The following is a 24,743-nucleotide window of genomic DNA, read 5'->3' on the forward strand; positions in this document are numbered from 1 at the left end:
ATCCCTGGGTCAGGGAGATCCCCTAGAGAAGGGAATGGTAACCCACTCCAGTGTTCTTGCCTGGAGAATGCCATGGATAGAGGAGCCTGGTGGGCTACAGTCCATAGGGTCACAAAGATTTGGACAAGACTAAGTGACTCACACTTTCACAGAAACTTTTTTTGATGTAAAGTTTTAACAAAAGTGTTAATTTTCCTTAAGAAGATCCTATATACCTGAAACTTTCTGGAAAGTCCATTAAAATTCCAAGAGAAAACAGAGGGTCCATAAAGTCTAGAAAATATAACCAAATATATAGAATGTCATAAAGGACATTTTCTATCTGTAAGTTCAGTTCACTCAGTTGTGTCTGACTCTTTGCAACTCCATGGACTGAAGCATGCCAGGCTTTCCCGTCCACCACCAACCCCCAGAGTTTACTCAAACTCATGTCCATTGAGTCACTGATGCCATCCAACCATCTGATCCTCTGTCATCCCTTCTCCTCTTGCCTTCAATCTTTTCCAGAATCAGGGTCTTTTCCAGTGAGTCAGTTCTTACCAGGTTGCCAAAGTAAGTGCATGAATAAATTTTAAAAAATTATCTAAGTTTCCAGACTTATGTACAACTGGTAAAATTACCACCTGACAAAGCTGTTTCAGTTTCAGAGTTTAAGTACCTTGATTAGCATGTGTAAGAAATTACTCCATTGCATAGCAGAGTTGGATGGCTAATGTGCTGTTCCCTGAAGACTGTCTCAGGAGAGGGTAAAGTAAAACTGTCCCTGAAATTCTATTCTTAGATACTTAGGGCTGAGTTTCTAAAATAAAAAGTCCCCACTGGTTCATCTTCTCAGCCTCCCATCTTTGGTAAAGATCATTCTAAAGAATCATAAAGCCAAACATCAGCAAAAGCATACAAATGCAGTGCAATGGTGGAGAAGCATACGGCAGGCTGATTGCTCCAATATAGCTCTAATTAATGACATAGCAGAACCCTATTATCAGGTTAGTTAGCTGAGAGGTGAAAGAAAGGTTGAAGGTACAGAATGTCCTTTTGAGAAGTTTTTATTTGTCAATATCTGTATTATAGCTCCATTCAATAGATCTTTTCTGTGTATACCACTGACAATTTCTAATATCTAAATTCATATGCTAAGATATGTTTAAAGCAAATTTCTGGGCCATAAAATGTTATTTCTGTTGATAAACAATTTATTTCCAGCTTCTTCTGGGTTCAGTTTACAGTAGGAATGCACAACATTTTAAAATTTCTATTCACTCTAACAATTGCTAACTGCTCTCTAATAAAATGGGTCTATTTACTTCTAGATACATATTCAATTTGAATATCACATACATGGAATGTGAGATCATCAACATGGTCTTTCACCTTGAGATATTTATAAATTAATTGAGAGTATTAGTACTTAAGGAGAGTTAACTGTGACATGTATACAGTGAAAATACCAGGTAAAGAATTGAAGTTACGCTCCCACAAGCCACCTTCATTACGAGCTTCTGGCCACCAAAACTCTGAGCAATACATTTCTGTTGTTCTCAGCCACCTAGTTCAGGATACTTCGTAAAAGCAGCCCTGGGAAAAATTAATATGGCTGTGGTCTCCATAGATATATCTCTCACCATCTAAAAGTCACCTCATTTATTTACTTATTTACATTCTATCTCTTCCACAGAGTATGCTTCATGAGAGCAGAGGCCACAGAAGCTGAAGATCCATAGATGGATGAAATATAACATTCACCTTTGAGGGATTTAGGAAAGTTTATGCAAACTAGTACAGCCACTATGGAGAACAGTGTGGAGATTCCTTAAAAAACTGGAAATAGAACTGCCTTATGATCCAGCAACCCCACTGCTGGGCATACACACTGAGGAAACCAGAAGGGAAAGAGACACGTGTACCCCAATATTCATCGCAGCACTGTTTATAATAGCCAGGACATGGAAGCAACCTAGATGTCCATCAGCAGATGAATGGATAAGAAAGCTGTGGTACATATACACAATGGAGTATTACTCAGCCATTAAAAAGAATACATTTGAATCAGTTCTAATGAGGTGGATGAAACTGGAGCCTATTATACAGAGTGAAGTAAGCCAGAAGGAAAAACATAAATACAGTATACTAAGGCATATATATGGAATTTAGAAAGAGGGTAACAATAACCTGGTGTACAAGACAGCAAAAGAGACACTGATGTATAGAACAGTCTTATGGACTCTGTGGGAGAGGGAGAGGGTGGGAAGATTTGGGAGAATGGCAATGAAACATGTAAAATATCATGTAGGAAACGAGTTGCCAGTCCAGGTTCGATGCACGATGCTGGATGCTTGGGGCTGGTGCACTAGGATGGCCCAGAGGGATGGTATGGGGAGGGAGGAGGGAGGAGGGTTCGGGATGGGGAACACATGTATACCTGTGGCGGATTCATTTTGATATTTGGCAAAACTAATACAATATGTAAAGTTTAAAAATAAAATAAAAAAAATAAAAAATAAAAAAATAAAATGTAAAGCATCTATATATTCATTAACTGAACACATATTTGGAGAAGGCAATGGCAACCTACTCCAGTATTCTTGCCTGGAAAATCCCATGGACGGAGGAGCCTGGTAGGCTGCCGTCCATGGGGTTGCTAAGAGTCGGACACGACTGAGTGACTTCACTTTCACTTTTCACGTTCATGCATTGAAGAAGGAAATGGAAACCCACTCCAGTGTTCTTGCCTGGAGAATCCCAGGAACAGTGGAGCCTGGTGGGCTGCCCTCTTTGGGATCGTACAGAGTTGGACACGACTGAAGCGACTTAGCAGCAGCAGCAGAACATATATTTAAGTACTGTGTGTTCCAGGTAAAGCTACAAGTGCTGAATTCATTGTTTAGATTAGCTGAATGAAGCATATGATGGGACAAATAAGAATAAGGGTGGGGGGCAAGTATTTAATCTCATAGGACCTGGTAAGTTACCGCAGGCTATGGATTTTAGTCTAAGTTCCACAAAAAGTTATTAGAAGGTTCACTTAAGAGTTTGTCATGTTCTTGATGCTATGCATAGAAAGTGCTGAAGATGCCAACTACTAGAGCTCATCAGTGAATTTGGTAAAGTTTCAGGATACAAAACTAATGTACAGAAACCTGTTGTGTTTCTACAAACTAACAAACTTTCTCAGAAAGAGGAAGGAAAGAAAATATTCCATGTACCATCACATCAAGAAGAATAAAATAACTTGGACTAAACTGACCTAAGGAGGCAAAAGACCTGTACTTGGAAAACTATCACATGCTGATGAAAGAAATTGAAGATGACTCTAATAGATGAAAAGATATACTGTGTTCTTGGAATGGAAGAATTAATATTGTTAGAGTGTTCATATTACCAAAAGCAATCTACAGATTCAATGCAATCCCAATGTCATTTTCCACAGAACTAAAACAGATAATTTTAAAATTTGTATGGAAACATAAAGGACCCCAAATAGCCAAAACATCTTGAGAAGAACAGAGTTGAAGGAATCATGCTCCCTGACTTCAGACTGTATTACATATCTATAGTCATCAAAACAGTATTGGTACTGGCACAAAAATAGAAATATAGATCAATGGAGCAGAACAGAGCGTCCATAAATAAACCCATGAATTTAAGGTCAGTCTACAAAGTGGGCAAGAATATGCAATGGAGGAAAGACAGTCTCTTTAATAACTGGTATTGGGGAAACTGGACAACTACATGTAAAAGAATGAAATTAGAACATTCTCTAACAACATACACAAATATAAACTCAAAGTGAATTAAAGACCTAAATGTAAGATCAGATACCATAAAACCCCTAGAGGAAAAATATAGGCAGGCCACTCTGCAACATAAATCATAGGGATGTTTTTGGAACTGTCTCCTAAAGCAAAGAAAATAAAAGCAAAAATAAGCAAATGGGATGTAATTAAGCTTAAAAAATGTTTGCACATCAAAGGAAACCATGAAGAAACAAAAAGATAATGTACTGAAAGGGAGAACATATTTGCAAATGCTCTGACTAAAAAGGGGTTCAAATCCAACACATATAAACAGCTCATACAACTCAGCATCCCAGGAATTGAGGAAGCCACTCAGTAAGATGGCAGCTGGGGCTACAATGGAGACTCCATATATACTGGATGCATGTTACTCATGAGCTTTTCCAACTTCACATGACAGTGCTTTGATTAATCATAGTCATTATCATTTCTGGCTACCCCTGTGTTCTAGGCTTGATGTTTATGCTTTACATATGTCACTACGCAATGTTCATAAAATGCCACACAGTAAGTAAAATTACTCCTCTCATATAGATTGGGCTTCCCTGGTGGCTCAGACGGTAAAGTGTCTGTCTGCAATGCAGGAGACCTGGGTTTGATCCCTGGGTTGGGAAGATCCCCTGGAGAAGGAAATGGCAGCCCACTCCAGTATTCTTGCCTGGAAAATCCCATGGACGGTGGAGCCTGGTTGGCTGCTGTCCATGGGGTTGCTAAGAGTCGGACATGACTGAGGGACTTCATTTTCTTTCACTTTCATATAGATTAAGCATCTGATTATGAGATGGCAGTAAATGTCCAAGACCTTAGAGCTATGAAATAAAGTGATCAGAGTTTTAACCCAGTCAAAATTGTTCTTAACTCCTATTCTGTACTGTTTCACTCTGACTTGTAAAGATTTCAGTGAGTAATAAATAAATAAGGGCTGTGAGAAGAATTAAAAATAGGGTGGATCAGATAAATATTTTTGTCTCTTTAGTGTGGAGATATATATATATATATATATATATATATATATATATATATATATATATATATCTGTAACTATAGATAAAACACACAGAGACATACATACAGATTGACTCTCAATAGGAAAAAAAAAAAAACTTTTAGTAGTAAAACAGGTAAAATTCTCTAGTCATAGGTAACTTTAATTTCAGATCAATACTTTGGCTTACTAAAGAAGAAGCTTCTTTGAGCCAAAATGAGAATCTTCTTTGAACATGAAAAAAAAAAAAAATGTCATTTTTATTGCCTGCTCTGTGTTCCCATTCATTGGTTGCTTAGAGAATAAATCAAAGTGACAGTGAGCTAAAATGAAAATCAAGTGTTGCTAGCTTTTTCATTTAGAGAATTCTTCAAAAACCTGAAAGCGAAAGGAAAAATGAAAGTCATTCTTATTGCTAATGAAATGTTTCCTTGATATCCAGCAGTATGCAGCTGGAAGAAAAATGACTTGGTCTTAACCAGAGATGGTGCATTTACAACCTGGTAATTAAGCAGATATGAGCTGTCACAGTGATTGCTACAATGGACTGGCTCTGAAATGCACACTCTAGATTAAATGATACCTGAACAGTGAAGGCACCACCCTGTAGTCTTGGCTAATCTACATGAAATGATGGCATTAGGAAGTCACTCCTGCTGGCTCCCACTAAAGCCTGTTTCTGTATACCTGCTGGAAAAGCAGGTGTTTTTTTTCCCGTACAGCTGATTTTAAAAATAAGGTTAAAAGATGACAACTGTGAGAAAATGAAGCCATTGGAGAGTAGCTGCCCTGCAGAAAAAGGAAAACAGTTCTTGGAAGCCATCCTGCAGCACTCTATTAGTCAGGTGTGAAATAGGCCACCTCCACTAGAACTTGAGCTGAAAGTTTCCTTTTAAGCCTCTCTTAGGCAATATAATTTTCACTTTCTAATAAAATAGAAATGAACTCCTATCACAATATATTCACTGGACATTTGCCCCACAAATATTTGTTGAGCAATTATTAAAATAATATTAACAGCAATGCTAAAATGCTCCCAAAAAGCTAAAGAATTTTATAAATGAAGGACATTTTGAAGTACCATAATCAAAAATTTTAATTCAGTATTTAGCATTTCTGAACACATCCTAACAGATTGTTGTTGCTGTTAATTAAGGTCATTTGGCTGTACTGCTCAGGGATATAAAAATCTTTTCATGAGAAAGATGTCAAACTAAAATATTTGTTATTAAATTCCTAGTGTACAAAGTACTGTTGTGTGGAGGAATTTAATGATGAATAACATATTCTTCTTGCTTTAAGGGAGCTGAGAGTCTGGGGAAGCAAGCGGACATATAGACAGTAAAATTCAAGTTACAGCTATGCTTACATGGTGAAAGTGTCCTACAAACATAAAAAGGAGGACAATAAAACTTAAGTGGGACAATTAGGGGACCATTTAAGGAGATTAGATTTGAACCTGCTTTTGTATACAAACTGTAAATTAGGGTGGGATATGCTGGCAAAAAGACTAAAATAAGCAATGAAAACCAACAGAAGCAATTACAAAATTTGGGGAATGACAATGAGTATTGTGGTTTGAGACTAGAAGTGGGAGTGGTGGAAGAAAGATTTTAACGGGAGATAAAAATGGAGTGACCACAGATATGCTAAGGAATGTCAGCTTTATTTTTATAGAAAGTCAGGAAACATCAGCAGTGCTTGAGCAAATCAAGGTCAAGATCACAATAGTGCTTTAGGAGGATAAAGCCTGGGGCTATACTGGGGACAGAGAAATAGGGTTGGTTTCAAGTCTTTCACAATAGTCCCAGTAAAACATGATGGGGCCTCAAAAGAATATATTGGCAGTAGGGATGAGGGAAGGGATGTCAGTAATACTTAAGAAATAGTATTAGTTGTTAGTAGATTGAGTTTTACGTTAGAAGCGAAGATGTCCTGATAACTGTTGGAAATTCTGAACTCAGGTCAAGAGAAGTCAAATTTGGTAATATAGATTTGGGAGTCCTCTGCACCAGATTAAGTGTTAGGTTTATAGGAGTGGATGTAGATGTCCAGAGAAAGAAAACACAGCAATTACTAAGGAGGATACTTTGTGGAATACCAGTGTTTAGTAGCTTAAGAAGTAGAAACATCAAAGAAGGAAGTACAGTGAACCAAAAAGGCAGGAAGAGACAGGAGTGGTCCAGGCTATAAGGAAGCCAAGGTGAATGGATTGCAAAAGGCAGGAGTTGATCCTTCTGATTTGTAGGCATTAGTGCCATTGGGCAGACTCAAGGCAATGTGATGGCCAAAGTAAAACTTCCTAAGGTGGGGGAGTAAAAAACAAAGAATGGAAAGATACTGAACAAAGATGGCTTCTTGTGACATTCAGTTCAGGTCAGCTGCTCAGTTATGTCCAATTCTTTGCGACCCCATGGACTGCAGCATGCCGGGCTTCCCTGTCCATCACCAACTTCTGGTGCTAGCTCAAAATCACATCCATCGAGAGGGTGATGTCATCTAACCATCTCATCCTCTGTCCTCCCCTTCTCCTCCTCTTTCAATCTTTCCCAGTGATAGCTTGTGGTGAACGATGTCGAATTCATGATCTCTGAAGAAGATTTAGCTTCAGGACCAGGGACTAGGCTTGATCACTCAAGAGGTTTTGTGTAGCAGAGATTTGTTAATGAAAAGGGACAGAGAAAGCTTCTGACATAGACATCAGAAAGGGGGCAGAGAATGCCCCCACTCACTAGTCTTACAAAGGCCTTACATACTTTTACCAGATCCACTCCCACAACATACATCTTAAATTAACAAGATTAGAATTAACAATAGAAAGGTCTTACCAGACCCATTCTCACAACATACTTCTTAAGATAACTAGATTAGTCAGAAAACCTTCTTGATAAGGAGAAACATGTCCTCCAGCAAGATACTTTGTTATATTGACTAAAACAAAGCAATGTAGAAAATAATTATTTAAAAAAAAAAAAAAAGCAATGTAGAAAATGTCCTTGTCTCCTTGAGAGCCCCAGACTACTTTCTTCTTCTCGAGGGCTCTGGACCCCTTTCTCCTCCTCAGGAACCCTGGACTTCTTATCAACCTACCTAGGAATTTACTCTCTCACCAGCATCAAGGGTCTTTTCTAATGAGTCAGTTCTTCGTATCAGGTGGCCACATTATTGGAGCTTCAGCTTCAGCATCAGTCCTTCCAATGAATATTCAGGACTGATTTCCTTTAGGATGGACTGGTTGGATCTCCTTGCAGTCCAAGGGACTCTCAAGAGTCTTCTCCAACACCATAGTTCAAAGGCATCAGTTCTTCAGAGCTCAGCTTTCTTTATGGTCCAATTCTCACATCCATACATGACTACTGAAAAAATCATAGTTTTGACTAGATGGACCTTTGTCAGCAAAGTAATGTCTGTGCTTTTTAAAATGCTATCTAGGTTTGTCATAGTTTTTCCTCCAAGGAGCAAACTTTTAATTTCATGGCTTCAGTCACCATCTGCAGTGATTTTGGAGCCCAAGAAAATAAAGTCTGTCACAGTTTCCATTGTTTCCCCATCTATTTAGCATGAAATGATGGGACTGGATGCCATGATCTTAGTTTTTTGAATGTTAAGTTTTCAGCCACTTTTTTCACTCTCCTCTTTCACTTTCATCAAGAGACTCTTCAGTTCCTCTTTGCTTTCTGCCTTGAGGGTGTTGTCATCTGCATATCTGAGGTTATTGATATTTCTCCTGGTGATCTTGATTCCAATTGTGCTTCATCCAATCCAGCATTTCATATGATGTACTCTACATATAAGTTAAATAAGCCACGTGACAATATACAGCTTTGACGTGATCCTTTCCCAATATGGAACAAGTCCATTGTTCCATGTCGAGTTCTAACTGTTGCTTCTTGACTTTCATACAGATTTCTCAGGAGGCAGGTAAGGTGGTCTGATAGTCCCATCTCTTTAAGAATGTTACTCAGTTTGTTGTGATCCACACAGTCAAAGGCTTTAGCATAGTCAGTGAAGCAAAGTAGATGTTTTCTTGGAATTCTCTTGTTTTTCCTATGATCCAACAGATTTTGGCAATTTGATCTATGGTTCCTCTGGATTTTTTAAATCCAGCTTGAACATCTGGAAGTTCTCACTTCAGATACTGTTGAAGCCTAGCTTGGAGAATTTTGAGCATTATTTTAAGCATGTGAAATGAGTGCAATTGTGCGGTAGTTTGAACATTCTTTGGCATTGCCTTTCTTTCAGATTGGAATAAAAACTAACCTTTTCCAGTCCTGTGGCCACTGCTGAGTTTTCCAAATTTGCTGGTATATTGAGTTCAGCACTTTCACAGCATCATCTTTTAGGATTTGAAGTAGCTCAGCTGGAATTTTATCACCTCCACTAGCTTTGTTCATAGTGATGCTTCCTAAGGCCAACTTGACTTCACATTCCAGGATGTCTGGCTCTAGGTGAATGATCACACCATCTTGGTTTTCTGGGTCATTAAGATCTCTTTTGTATAGTTCTTCTGTGTATTCTTGACATCTCTTCTTAATATCTTCTGCTTCTGTTCAGTCCATACTGTTTCTGTCCTTTATTGTGCCCATCTTTGCAATAAATGCAAATAAATAAAATGTTCCCTTGGTGTCTTTAATTTTCTTGAAGAGATCTCTAGTCTTTCCCATTCTATTGTTTCCTTTATTTCTTTGCATTGATCACTGAGGAAGACTTTCTTATCTCTCATTGCTTTTCTTTGGCACTCTGCATTCAGATGGATATATTCTGTCTTTTTTCCTTTGCCTTTCACTTCTCTTTCCTCAGGTATTTGTAAGGCCTCCTCAGACAACCATTTTGCCTTTTTGTGTTTCTTTTTCTGGGGATGGTTTTGATCACCACCTCCTGTATAATGTTATGATGTGGTATGTTATGAACCTCCATAACATAACATGTGAACCTCCATCCATAGGTCTTCAGGCACTTTGTCTTCAGGCACTCAGATCTAATCCCTTGAATCTATTTGTCACTTCCACTGTATAATCATAAGGAATTTGATTTATATCATACCTGAATTATCTAGCAATAATTAATAGCAAGGAGAGATAAGAAAGCCTTCCTCAGTGATCAATGCAAAGAAATAGACGAAAACAACAGAATGGGAAAGACTAGAGATCTCTTCAAGAAAATTAGATATACAAAGGGAACAAACATTTCATGCAAAGATGGGCTTGATAAAGGACAGAAATGGTATGGACCTAACAGAAGCAGAAGATATTAAGAAGAGGTGGCAAGAATACACAGAAGAACTGTACAAAAAAGATCTTCATGACCCAGATAATCACGATGGTGTGATCACTCACCTAGAGCCAGACAACCTGGAATGTGAAGTCAAGTGGGCATTAGAAAGCATCACTACAAACAAAGCTAGTGGAGATGATAGAATTCCAGTTGAGCTATTTCAAATCCTGAAAGATGATGCTGTGAAAGTGCTGCACTCAATATGCCAGCAAATTTGGAAAACTCAGCAGTGGCCACAGGACTGGAAAAGGTCAGTTTTCATTGCAATCCCAAAGAAAGGCAATGCCAAAGAATGCTCAAACTACCACGCAATTGCATTCATCTCACACAATAGTAAAGTAATGCTCAAAATTCTCCAAGGCAGGCTTCAGCAATACATGAACTGTGAACTTCCAGATGCTCAAGCTGGTTTTAAAAAAGGCAGAGGAACCATAGATCAAATTGCCAACATCTGCTGGATCATGGAAAAAGCAAGAGAGTTCCAGAAAAACATCTATTTCTGCTTTATTGACTATGCCAAAGCCTTTGACTGTGTGGATCACAATAAACTGTGGAAAATTCTGAAAGAGATGGGAATACCAGACCACCTGACCTGCCTCTTCAGAAATCTGTATGCAGGTCAGGAAGCAACAGTTAGAACTGGACATGGAACAACAGACTGGTTCCAAACAGGAAAAGGAGTCCATCAAGGCTGTATATTGTCACCCTGCTTATTTCACTTCTATGCAGAGTACATCATGAGAAATGCTGGGCTGGAAGAAGCACAAGCTGGAATCAAGATTGCTGGGAGAAATATCAATAAGCTCAGATATGCAGATGACACCAGCCTTATGGCAGAAAGTGAAGAGGAACTAAAAAGCCTCTTGATGAAAGTGAAAGAGGAGAGTGAAAAAGTTGGCTTAAAGCTCAACATTCAGAAAACGAAGATCATGGCATCTGGTCCCATCACTTCATGGGAAATAAATGGAGAAACAATGGAAACAGTGTCAGATTTTATTTTTCTGGGCTCCAAAATCACTGCAGATGGTGATTGCAGCCATGAAATTAAAAGACACTTACTCCTTGGAAGGAAAGTTATGACCAACCTAGATAGCATATTCAAAAGCAGAGACATTACTTTGCCAACAAAGGTCCATCTAGTCAAGGCTATGGTTTTTCCAGTAGTCATGCATGGATGTGAGAGTTGGACTATGAAGAAAGCTGAGCACCGAAGAATGGATACTTTTGAACTGTGGTGTTGGAGAAGACTCTTGAGAGTCCCTTGGACTATAAGGAAATCCAACCAGTCCATTCTAAAGGAGATCAGTCCTGGGTGTTCTTTGGAAGGAATTATGCTAAAGCTGAAACTCCAGTACTTCAGCCACCTCATGTGAAGAGTTGAGTCATTGGTAAAGACTCTGACGCTGGGAGGGATTGGGGGCAGGAGGAGAAGGGGCTGACAGAGGATGAGATGGCAGGATGGCATCACCGACTTGATGGACGTGAGTTTGAGTGAACTCCGGGAATTGGTGATGGACAGGGAGGCCTGGCGTCTGCAATTCATGGGGTGGCAGAGTCGGACACGACTGAGCGACTGAACTAAACTGAATTATCTAGTGGTTTCCCTACTTTCTTTAATTAAGGTTGAATTTTGCAATAAAGAGTTTAAAATGAGTGAGTATAGTGAATGGGAAACAGAGTCAAAGGAGTGAGGACACAAAAGAATGTCCATGAACATCAATGAAATCTGGAAAAGAAAACATGAAGAATGAAGTTGTGAGAGAGAGGATCTAAAAAGAGCAAGGGGAAAACATAAAAGGGCTGACTATACAGCTGGCCATAGCAAGATAGAATGTTTAAAAATGCAGAAGATATTGAGGTGGGTGGGAAAAAAGCCTACAGATTCAGTAAGAAGTTTAGCAGTTTGAAGTGATGGCCAAGAACAAGCCTAACCTAGTTCAAAGAAGGAAGAAAGAATTAGAAATGAGCCTGAATGAAATTTAAGCAAGGAAATCTGGTGGTATAAGTCAACCAAGATAAAAGTAGAAGCAGATTCGGAAAAGACAAAACCTGGATAGCTAATGGTGTTTCCATCTGTGATGATTAATTTTATGTATTAGCTTGACTGGGCTATGGTGTATGCAGATTAAACATTATTTCTTGGTATGTCTGTGAGGACATTCGTCCTCCCCCGTGTGAGTGGGCATCATTCAATCTATTGAAGCCCTGAATAGAACAAAACACCAGAGCAAGAAAGGATTTGTTCCTTTTATTCCTGTCCACTTGATCTGGGACATCAGTCTTCACCTGCATTTGGACTAGGATTTACATCATTGGTTCCTCTTGTTTTCTGGCCTTGGACTCAGACTGGAATTACACATCCAGCTTTTCTGGGTCTCTAGCTTGCAGACAGAAGATCAAAAGATTTCTCAGTCTCATCTATCTGTCCATCCATCCATCCATCTTTCTTTCAATCTTCCATCTAGCCTCCATTGTTCTCTTTCTCTGGAGAGTGCTGACTAATACACCATCTCTACCCAAATACCTGTAGTGTGTTGTGTGTGTACACATACATATACACATATATCTGTTTTCCCTCCCATAAATATTTAATATTAATTTCTGATCTTGTTTATTGTGAAATTAGATTATGTTTGAAGAAATGTCTTTGCCACTAAAATCAAACTATTGTAATGAGAATTATTTTAAATGATGAGGACAAAAGTTAAGGCATAGAAATGGAAAAGAGAAGTCTCTCTAAAAGGTCATATATATGTAGTGTTTTTGCAATGGTCAAAGCACTTTTACATGCTATGTGATCTTTTTTAGGTGACAGAGTATAATTCTGGAATCACCTAAGGAGGAATATTTTCCCCAGGTCTTTCAATGAAGAAATCAACTTTGACCACACAGATCCTCATCTTCTAAGTCTTGATACAGAACAGTATCTGTTGCAGTTTTCACATCATGTTGGTTTTCTGTTCAGATAAAGATGTTAAATGGTTTTATTTTTCACAAGAGTAGAAATATGGAAGGGATATAATCTTTTCAATGTTCAAGTTTGTATGGTTAAGTTTTATGTCTAATACTTATGTATTAATTTCCTATTTATAAGTTTTCAGAAAATCTCAATGTCCGTTATGTATTCCTTTGAATTCCAAGATAATCTTCTATTGCAAGAGTATGAGCATTATCAATAATCAGCTTCCTCAAAGCTAGACCCTGAAAATAGCTTTACTCTGGCCAAAAAAAGAAAAAAAATCAAACTTTAGAGGAATTACTGGAGAGAAAAGAAACCACATTTTGATAGTATTAATTATTTAATTGAAACTTGCAGTCTGGATATTCAAGAAGCTTTTGACATATCCCACATTACAGTCAGACACTAGAGAAATAGCAACACAAAAATGTTTTTGTTGCCTGAGGCATGTTTTAATTTGGGACTCAATGAGTCAGTCCTACACGGGCAACTGAAATACAAACTTCTTTTTTCAGGTTGGTTTGTGAGGATTTAGGGGTTAACATCTCTGAAGAGCTTAAGTAATATGTGCCAAAGTAGGTTTGTTGTTTTATCTGGTTTAGAATTGTTTATAGATAGAGACAAACTTTTATTAAATTCTGTCAGCTTTTCTTTCCCACTTAATAGGAAAGAAAATATGTCATAGCCTGGGCAGCAAAAAAAAAAAAAATAGCATTCTTCCAGAGAGTATGTTAAAGTCATTAACCCAGGGTTTCATCCTGGCTTCTTTTAGCAGGACCAGTATCAAGGGACAGTTTCTGTTGAGTCTCATCTGAAATTTATATTTTACCAAATTATTTAAGATCTGAAAAATGGTGGGCTGAATGTCTCAGTGCTTTCTGCAGCTTCAGGGGGCCCATTTTCTGAGGTCGGTTCTTTCCCCATGGTTCTGTCTCAGGTATGTAATTTAAGACGGCTGCCATATTATTTTGGAGGTTAAGCTGAGAGCTTCCTTGGGTAATTGAGGTCACCTTCATGTGGGTAGGAGTTGGTCTGAGGTAATTTCATTTTTTTTTAATCTTTTTTTTTTCCTTTTCTCTGAAGATGGCTTCAGAGATGGCTGTAAAAGAGGATGAAATGCTCTATTTTTAGCTGGAGATAGGTTCATGAATGTTTAGGTTTTAAATTCTTTGTACTATACATGTTACATAAAATCCTTTGTATATATAAAACTGTTATTTCAAAACTTCGTAAATACTTAAAAATTTTTTTTTCTTAAAATTGTGTATTCTCAGAAATTAAGACTCTTCCTTTACTCTGTTTCCTGTGCTTTTCTCTGATTTGGCACTTGTGAGGAGAGAAGCAAAATTACACAATTTTCTAAAAATCACCTCATTCAAAGGCTAAGGATTTTGGACTGCAGCTTTGGGTGGAAGCCAATTAATTACCTTTATAATTTAGAACTTAAAAGAGCATTTTATATAATTTTTTGCATTCTCTCTGTCTTTGCATTTTACCTATGTTATAAAATTTTTAACTTATTTTTAAAATGCTGCAGAGGTGTAGCGCTGCAGACATTGGATATTTAGCATAAAATGACCTAATGCTTAGAGTGAAATGACTGAAATCAGATGGGAAAATATCTTCCTGCCGCACTGGCCCCCTGGCCCCCAACTTGTCCGCTAGGACATTATCTCCTTAAAGTAACCTTCCAAAAATCACAATCTACACAAATGGGTTTCTTTTTGTTTTTTGCAGGAATGAGGGAATAAGAGAATGACCATGAAAAGCAACTAAAACTGGAAAAGGCAAGAAGATGTGGGAGGGGGAATAAAAAGGGAAAAACCAAAACTGTAGAAGTGTCTTTGCCATAAACATTGTACAATGCCTTTGCTAATGTCTGAAGGAGTCTTAGTTAGGGTCTCACAGATAAACCTTTCTTCAACTTCCTTAGATCACAAAATCCTCCTCCTATTGGCTCACTAATCTTCTCCCCTTCACAGACTCTTTAAAAGAGATGCATATATTTTCTGTCCCTTTTTCTTATTCTATACTTATTCCTCAGTCCATCCCCCTATCAATCCACCAAAGCAGTTCTTTCAAAAGTCACTGATGATCTCTATCTTCCTCAAAAGGCCAGTTTAAAGAATTCCTTATTGTATCTGTTTTTTTAAGAGTATTTGACACAGTTGATTGGTCTCTCCTTGAAATTTCTTTTGATTTTAATCATCCCACATTCTCCTAAATTTCTTTCCTTCTTTCACATGCTCCCTTTGTAGTCCCTTTTGCAGATTTGTCTTCCTTTACTCAGGCATCAAATATTGTAGTTCCTCAAGGATGGTACGAGGCTGTTTTCTAATCTCACTCTGTGGAGTCTTATCAAGGAATTTATCCCAACCCATGATTCTGAATACTCCCTTACACTAATATACCCAAAGTATATCTTTGGCTCATGACCATATATCTAACATCTACTTAATGTCTCCTATATTGTATAAGTACTTCAAGTTCAAAATACTCAGGATGAAAGCCAATTGTCTCTCCTCCACCCCACATCTAATAAGACCTTTTCTCTATTCTTTATATTAGTGAAAGACTCCACCAATCATCCAAGTGAAAATCAGAACTGGAGGGCATTCGTAACATTGCTCTCTCATTGGTTGTAACCCATTTATTTCAAAAGCTTTTCAAGCTTAATCTCCCAGCTAACTCCCAATCCATTCCACTTGGCTCTGTGTCAACATATTTTTCTGTAGATTCGTATTATGTATAACTCTGTATATGAATTGCTCTGTTAATGTGTATGTTGCTCTTTCATGCACTTTACAATATAGCAGGTTGCTACAACATACATCCTACCTTGCAGCACACATACATAAATATTGATAGACATCTTTGTACAATGGACCTAGGTTTCCCAGAATACAAAGGCAACCCTGAAGACAAGTTTTTTTTGTTTGTTTGTTTGTTTTAAATCTTTGTAGTCAATAGTAACGTAGTAGTATATGTCATTACATTGTATAACCTATCTTTAGACTTGGAAGGATGAATTCATGAAGTGAGTCAGTAGAGAATACAGAAATTCTGCCTTCTACAAATTAGTTCATCCTTCTCCTCTTCTCACTTTTAAGTGGAAGAGATGACTATAAACTTCTGAAAGCTTGTTAATGTATTATTCATGAAAGGATCCCCAAAAAAGAGTTGTTTGGTGCATGCTTTTGAGTCTGAAAGTACATGTCCTTACATCTAAGAAAGAAAGCAGTGAATAGAAATCCTGTCAACAAGCACAAAGATATATGTCATTATCAATTTGAGGATTCACTTTTTCTGGAAGATTGCAAATATATCTTTCTAAAACCACTGATCCAATAATACATTTATTATAAACTATTTTTGCTTGATCTTAATTCAAGTATTTGGGATGATTGTAAAATAATATAAAAAATATTTTTCTGGAATTGAGCTGCAGGAGTTGCTTGTATATTTGTATACCTGTGGTGGATTCATGTTGATGTATGGCAAAATTAAAAAAAAAAAAATCAACAAAGCCAAAAACAACAACAACAAAAAGTTGTTATTTTATTCAGTTATTTCTCATTATATGATATATAAGCTTTGAATTAAAAGAATTATAAATAAAATGTCTTTACATAAATATTTTAGTTACACATATGAATTTGTGCCTTTCTAGTAAAACTCATCCAAAATTCTGAATTTTTAAAACTGGGCAAACAAATTGATTTGGGGGTCAAATTTACAGAAAGATAGTGTTCTGAAATAGCAGTAGTTTTGCTTATGGAAATATAAATTCTTGCCTAATGGTACAAAAATATGCGAGTATGAATGGTTTAATGGTACCTTCCTGCCTCCCCTACTCTAGTTGCCCTAAATGGGCAGCCACGTTGCACAAGTCTCATCTTGAGGAGTACATTGTAGGAATATTGCCTGCCACTCTAATAGTTCCCCATATTAGAGAAAGGTCTCCCTGACAGGTGTTCTAAGAATTCCCTTAGAACTCAGCTCTTCTTCTGTAATGTAGTTTCACTGTCTTATAAAGCTTAATGAAGCACATTTCCTCCAATAATTAATATTAAATGTTCAAATGTAAAAAAAAAAAAATAGTTTAAAGAATATTACAGTGAAAACCATATGCATAACCCTTTTATTGTTTAGTCGCTAAATTGTGTTCGACTCTCACCCCATGTACTGCAGTATGCCAGGCTTCCCTGACATTCACTATCTCCTGGCGTTTGCTCAATTTCATGTCTGTTGAGCTGGTGATGTTACCTAATTATCTCATCCTCAGCCTTCTCCTTTTGCCTCCCACCTTGCCCAGCATCAGGGTCATTTCCAATAAATTGGCTCTTTGAATCAGGTGGCCAAAGTATTGGAGCTTCAGCTTCAGAATCAATCCTTTCAATGAATATTCAGGATTGATTTCCTTTAGGATTGAAATCTTAGATTCTATAATTAACATTATATACTATAATTTATTACATATCCATTCATCTATTTATCTGCCTGCCCACATGTCAGTCCATTTAATTTTTATGTTTCCAAGTAAGTGAAACATCAGTGCAGTTAACCCATAATGCTTCAATCTGACACTTTAACTAAAGTTCCATCTTTGTTCACATTTCTTTTTCTTTTGAGATAAAATTTACATACAAGGAAATGAATACTTTTAAGTGTGCTATTCTATAAATTTTATAAACAGTGACTATCTAACTGCTATCCCTCTTAAGATATAGAATATTCTAGAAAATTTCATCCTGCCCTTTCTCAATCAATTGCAATTCCTAGAGGCAGTTCTGTTGTATATTTTTAAACCATGATTAATTTTGCTTGTTCTAGAATTTCATAGAAATGAAATCATAAAATATATACTCTTATGTAATGCCTCTTTACTCAACATAAAGTTTTTAATGTTCACCCCATTTTGTACAAGACAATAGTTTGTTGCTTTTATTATTGACTAGTACTGCACCAAATGTCTATATGACACTTTATCCATCTCCTATTGATGAACATTTGGGACTCTTTCCAGGTTTTGACTATATGTTAAAATACAAATAATATTTTCAGACAGGTTTTCTACTTTCAGCCATTCTAGTTGATATGTAGTAGTGTCTCATTGTGATTTTGATGTTCATTTTCCTGATGTAAATTAATGACATAAATATTTTTTTCACATGCAAACTTTTTTGAAGAATTTGTTCAAAACTTTGCCAATTTTTTTCTTGTCTTTATTATTGAATTGCAGGAGATCTTCGTATTTCTTAAATATCAGAATGTTTTCAGATATGTGTTTCACAAATATATTCTCTCAGGCTGTGATTGCCTGTATATTTACCTAATGATGAAATTTGGTGATCAGAAGTTTACAATTTTGACAAAGTGCAAAATTTTATTATTTTTACATTGTGCTTTAATATCATGTCTACAAACTCTTTGATATAGCCTTGGTCACAAAGATATTCTCCTATGATTTCTTCCAAAATATGTGTAACTCTACATTTTGATCTATGACCTTTTTTTAGTTAAATTTTACACAAAACATGATATTTAGGTTGAGATTCATTCTCTTTCATATGAATGCTCAATTACTCCAAGACCATAATTTCCATATTTAATTTCCTTTGTAACTTTACCAAAATCAATTAGTCATATGTGAAAGTGTTAGTTGCTCAGTTGTGTCTTTTTGCAACCTCATGTACTATAGCACACCAGGCTCCTCTCTCCATGGGATTCTCCAGGCAAGAATATGGGAATGGGTAGCCATTCCCTTCTCCAGGGCATCTTCCCAATCCAGAGATCAAACCCAGGTCTCCTGTATTACAGGTAGACTTTTTACCATCTGAGTCACCAGGGAAGCCCAGCCATAAGTATAACCGTCTATTTATGGACCATGATCTCAATGTTGATCCCTTCATCAACATCACCATGTTTGGGGTTTTCTGGGTTTACGGTAAGTTTTCAAAATTAAACAATATGATTCCTCCAACTTTATTCTCTTTCAAAATTGTTTTAGCTATTCTCTTTGTCTTTCATTTAAATGTTACAATCAATTTATTTATAGCTAGCACAAATTCTTCTGTGACTCCATATTAAATCTATAGTAATTTAGGGATTATTTTTTAAATAATTTAATTTATATTTTAATTATTTAGATTATAATTTAACTAACTATAGTTAATTCTTGGCTTGTTCCTGATCTTTTGGGGAAAGTGTTTAGTCTTTCACCTTCAAATATGGGGATAGATGTAATATTTTTATTCATACTTTTTTATCAGTTTGAAGAAGTCCCTCTGTATTCTTGATTTGCTTAGTTTTCATCATAAATGTGGGTTCAAATATTTCTCTATGAAGAAATTTTTATCTTTTATCTTTCAATAATGTGATGAATTTTTCCTTCTTTAAACTATGAGATATAGATTACATTAATTGAATTTTTTCGGGTTTAGTGAGATATAATCAACAGGTAACATCATATGCATTTAACTGTACAATGTAATGATTTGGTACATCTATATTGCAAAATGTTTACCACAATAAACTTAGTTAACACAGGCTTGACCTCAAATCTTTGGGCTGTTGTTATGGTGTAACATTTAGAATTGAAACTTTTAGCAACTTTGAAGTGTAGAATATATTATTGTTAACAGTAGTCACCATGCTGTACATTAGATCCCAGGAACTTATTTCTCTTGCTGATAAATGTCTATATACTTCGATCAATGTCTCATTTCCCCCAATCCAGACACTAGTAACCATCAATCTACTCTCTGTTTTATGGATTTGATATTTTCAGATCTTATATAGAAGTGAGATTATATGTTACTTGTCTTCCTCTAACATTCCACTTAGCATAATGCATAATGGCATAGTGGTGAAAGTGGACATCCTTGTCTTGTTCCTGATCTTAGGGGGAATGCTTTCAGTTTTTCACCATTGAGAATAATGTTTGCTGTAGGCTTATCATATATGGCCTTTACTTTCTTGAGATAGGTTCCTTCTATTCCCATTTTTTGAAGAGTTTTAATCATAAATGGGTGCTGAATTTTGTCAAAGGCTTTTTCTGCATCTACTGAGATTATCATATGGTTTTTATCTTTCAATTTGTTAATATGGTGTATCACATTGATTGACTTGCATGTATTGACGAATCCTTGCATCCCCAGAATAAACCCAACCTGATCATGGTGTATGAGCTTTTTGATGTGTTTGTTGAATTCTGTTTGCTAAAATTTTTTTGAGGATTTTTGCATCTATTTTCATCAGTGATATTGACCTATAGTTTTCTTTTTGTGTGTTGTCTTTCTTTGGTTTTGGTATCAGGGTGATAGTGGCCTTGTAGAATGAGTTTGGAAGTGCTCCTCCCTCGGCAAGTTTTTGAAAGAGTTTTAGAAGCATAGGCATTAGCTCTTCTCTAAATGCTTGACAGAATTCTCCTGTGAAGCCACTGGGTCCTGGGCTTTTGTTTTTTGGGAGAGTTTTGATTACAGCTTCAATTTCAGTGCTTGTAATTGTGCTGTTCATAATTTCTATTTCTTCCTGGTTCAGTCTTGAAAGATTGAACTTTTCTAAGAATCTGTCCATTTCTTCCATGTTATCCATTTTATTGCCATATAGTTGTTCATAATAGTCTCTTAAGATCCTTTGTATTTCTTCATTGTCTGTTGTAACCTCTCCTTTTTCATTTCTAATTTTGTCGATTTGATTCTTCTCCATGTTTTTCTTGATGAGCCTGGCTAAAGGTTTGTCAATTTTGTTTATCTTCTCAAAGGACCAGCTTTTAGTTTTATTAATCTTTACTATTTTTTCTTTCATTTCTTTTTCATTTATTTCCACTCGGATCTTTATGATTTCTTTCCTTATGCTAATTTTGGGGGTTTTTTGTTCTACTTTTTCCAGTTGTTTTAGGTATTAACTTTGGTCGTCTATTCAACGTTTTTCTTGTTTCTTGAGGTAGGATTGTATTGCTATAAATGTCCCTCTTAGAACTGCTTTTGTTGCATCCCATAGATTTTGAGTTGTCATGTTTTCATTGTCATTTGTTTCTAGAAATTTTTTGATTTCCCTTTTGATTTCTTCAGTAACCTGTTGATTATTTAGAAATGTGTTGTTTAATCTCCACGTGTCTGTGTTTCTTTCAGTTTTTTCTTGTAATTGATATCTAGTCTCATAGCGTTATGGTCAGAAAAGATGCTTGATATGATTTCAATTTTCTTACATTTACTGAGCTTTGATTTGTGACCCAAGATGTGTCTATCCTGGAGAATGTTCCATGTGCACTTGAGAAGGTGTACTCTTCTGCATTTGGATGGAATGTCCTGAAGATATTAATGAGATCCATCTCATCTAATGTATCATTTAAGACTTGTGTTTCCTTATTAATTTTCTGTTTGATGATCTGTCCATTGGTGTGAGTGGGGTGTTACAGTCTCCTATTATTGTGTTACTGTCAGTTTCTCCTTTTATGTCTGTTAGTGTTTGTCTTATGTATTGAGGTGCTATGTTGGGTGCATAGATATTTACAATTGGTATCTCTTCCTAATGGATTGATACCTTGATTAGTATGTAGTATTCTTCCTTATCTATTATAATATTCTTTATTTTAAGGTCTATTTTGTCTGATATGAGGATTACTACTCCAGTTTTCTTTTGCTTCACATTTGCATAGAATATATTTTTCCATCCTCTCACTTTCAGTCTATATGTGTCTTTAGATCTGAAGTGTGTTTCTGGTAGACAACATATATATGGGACTTGTTTTTGTAACCATTCAGCCAGTCTGTGTCTTTTGGTTGGAGCATTTAATCCATTTACATTTAAAGTAATTATTGATATATTTATATATGCTTCTATTGCCATTTTCTTAATTGTTTGGGGTTGATTTTGTAGATATTTTTTCTTCTCTTGTATTTCTTGACAATATAGCTCCTTTAACATTTGTTGTAAAGCTGGCTTGGTAGTACTGAATTCTCTTAACTTTTGCTTGTCTGAAAAGCTTTTGTTTTCTCCATCAATTTTGAATGAGATCCTTGCCAGGTACAGTAATCATGGTTGTAGATTTTTCCCTTTCAGTATTTAAATATATCCTGCCATTTCCTTCTGGCCTGCAGAGTTTCTGCTGAAAGATCAGCTGTTAAGCATATGGGTTTTCCATCATATGTTGCTTTTCCCTTGCTGCTTTTCATATTCTTTTTTTGTGTTTAGTCTTTGTTAGCTTGTTTAGTAAGTGTCTTGGCATGTTTCTCCTTGAGTTTATCCTGTATGGGCCTCTTTGTGCCTCTTGGACTTGATTTACTATTTCCTTTTCCAGATTGGGGAAATTTTCAACTATAATCTCTTCAAAAATTTTCTCATACCCTTTCTTTTACTCTTCTTCTTCTGGGACCCCTATAATTTGAATGTTGGTGCATTTGATATTGTCCCAGAGGTCTCTGAGACTATCCTCAGTTGTTTTCATTCTTTTTACTTTATTCTGCTCTTCAGAAGTTATTTCCACCATTTTATCTTCCAGCTTACTGATTCATTCTTCTGATTCAGATATTCTGCCACTGATTCCTTCTAGAGTATTTTTAATTTCAGTAATCATGCTGTTTGTCTGTGTATGTTTATTCTTTAATTCTTTTAGGTCTTTGTTAATTGATTCTTGCATTTTTTCCATTGTGTTTTCAAGGTTTTTGATCATCTTTACTATACTTATTCTGAATTCTTTTTCAGGTAGCTTGCCTATTTCTTGTTCATTTATTTGGACTTCTGTGTTTCTAGTTTGTTCCTTTATTTGTGTAGTATTTCTCCACCTTTTCATTACTTTTTTTTTAACTTATTGTATTTGAGGTCTCCTTTTCCCAAGGCTTCAAGGTTGTATTCTTTCTTCCTTTGGTTTCTGCCCTCCTAAGGTTGGTCCAGTGATTTGCATAAGCTTCCTATAGGGTGAGATTTGTGCTGAGTTTTTTTTTTTTTGCTTGTTTGTTCATTTTTCCTCTGATGGGCAAGGCTGAGTAAGGTGGTAATCTTGTCTGCTGATGACTGGGTTTGTATTTTTGTTTTTTAGATGAGGCGTCCTGCACAAGGTGCTAATGGTGGTTGGGTGATGCTGGGTCTTGTATGCAAATGGTTTCCTTTGTGTGAGTTCTCACTATTTGATACTCCATAGGGTTTGTTCTCTGGTAGTCTAGGGTTTTGGAGTCAGTGCTCCCACTCCAAAGGCTCAGAGCTTCATCTCTGGTCAGGAATGAAGATTCTACAAGTGATTTGTTATGGCATTAAATGAGATTAAAACACATACCCCAAAATGAGAAACCAAAGATGAACTCCAAATGGCAGTCACAAAATTAGGCAAACAATAATTAAAATAATTGAATATACACATATACATACACACGCATGTGTGTGTGTGTTAGTTGCTCAGTTGTGTCTGACTCTTTGCGACCCCATGGACTGTAACCCGCCAGGCTCCTCTGTCCATGAAATTCTCCAGGCAAGAATATTGGAGTGGGTTGCCAGTTCCTGCTCCAATATACACCTATAAGCAAAGTCAAAACAGGCCAAGAAAAATATAGTAGATTGACCTGGTGAACAAAGGAAATTAAAAGTTATATTTACCAGTTAAGAACAAAACTAACTAAAGCACAAACTGAAAAACAAAATTAAAGCAAGGTGCCAAGTGGGGAATAAAGCAATGAAAACAAAACTAACAAGTATGTTGAAAGGAAAGAAAGAAAACAAAGAAAGAATAGATGTGCAAATTTAATAGAGATAGAAGAAGAAGATGTATATACATTAAAGATTAACTGCAAGGGGAAAAGAACAGTAGGAAAGGTAAATAAATGTAGAAAAAAATACAATAGGTTTAAAGAAATTAAAATTTTAAATTGTAAAAAAGAGAAAAAAAAAGAAATAAAAGGAAGAAGAAATTTTAAAAGAAGGAAAAAAGAAAAACTTCACAGAACTGCAAAAGTTCAACATAGAAGCAGAGGCTTATAGCAACAATAAAAAGTGTAACTGAATATACACATATACATATAAGCAAAATCAAAACAGTCCAACAAAAATAAAGTACAATAGATTGACCCGGAAAACAAAGGAAACTGAAAGTTACATCTACCAGTTAATAACAAAGCTAACTAAAGCATAAATTGAAAAAAAAAAAAAAAAAAAAACAACTAAAGCAAGGTGTCAATTGGGAATAAAGCAATGAAAATTATACTAGCAAATATGTTGAGAGGAAAGGAAAGAAAGAAAAGAAAGAATATATATGCAAAGTTAAATAGAGGTAAATAAAGAAGATTTATATGCATTAAAGATTAACTGCAAAGGGAAAAGAATAGTAGGTAAAGCAAACAAAGGAATAAATGTAGGAAAAATAATGTTAGTTTAAAAAATGAAAATTTAAAAAAGAGAAAGCAAAAAAATAAATAAATAAAAGGAAAACTCCACAGAACTACAAAATCCCAATGTAGAGGCAGAGGTTTATAACAATAAAAAATGTGACTGAGGAAAAAACTCTCAAAAGCTTAATTGGATTTCATAGTGCCAATAAAATCAACAACTACAACAAAAGGAGAAAAAAAGAAAAGAGAAAAGAATCTACAGAACAAGTCAAAACATAAGAACAAGAAATGTTTGTCATGAGTTTAGAGTCCTTTCCCTCACTGAGAGTTACAGTTTACCTCACCTCACTAGGATCCCCTCCAACACTGTGCTGATCTCTGGACCTGCTGTCAGTGCAGCTCAGATTCTA

The sequence above is a fragment of the Bos indicus x Bos taurus genome, chromosome 10, assembly GCF_003369695.1.
Source record: "Bos indicus x Bos taurus breed Angus x Brahman F1 hybrid chromosome 10, Bos_hybrid_MaternalHap_v2.0, whole genome shotgun sequence".
Lineage (NCBI taxonomy): Eukaryota > Metazoa > Chordata > Mammalia > Artiodactyla > Bovidae > Bos > Bos indicus x Bos taurus.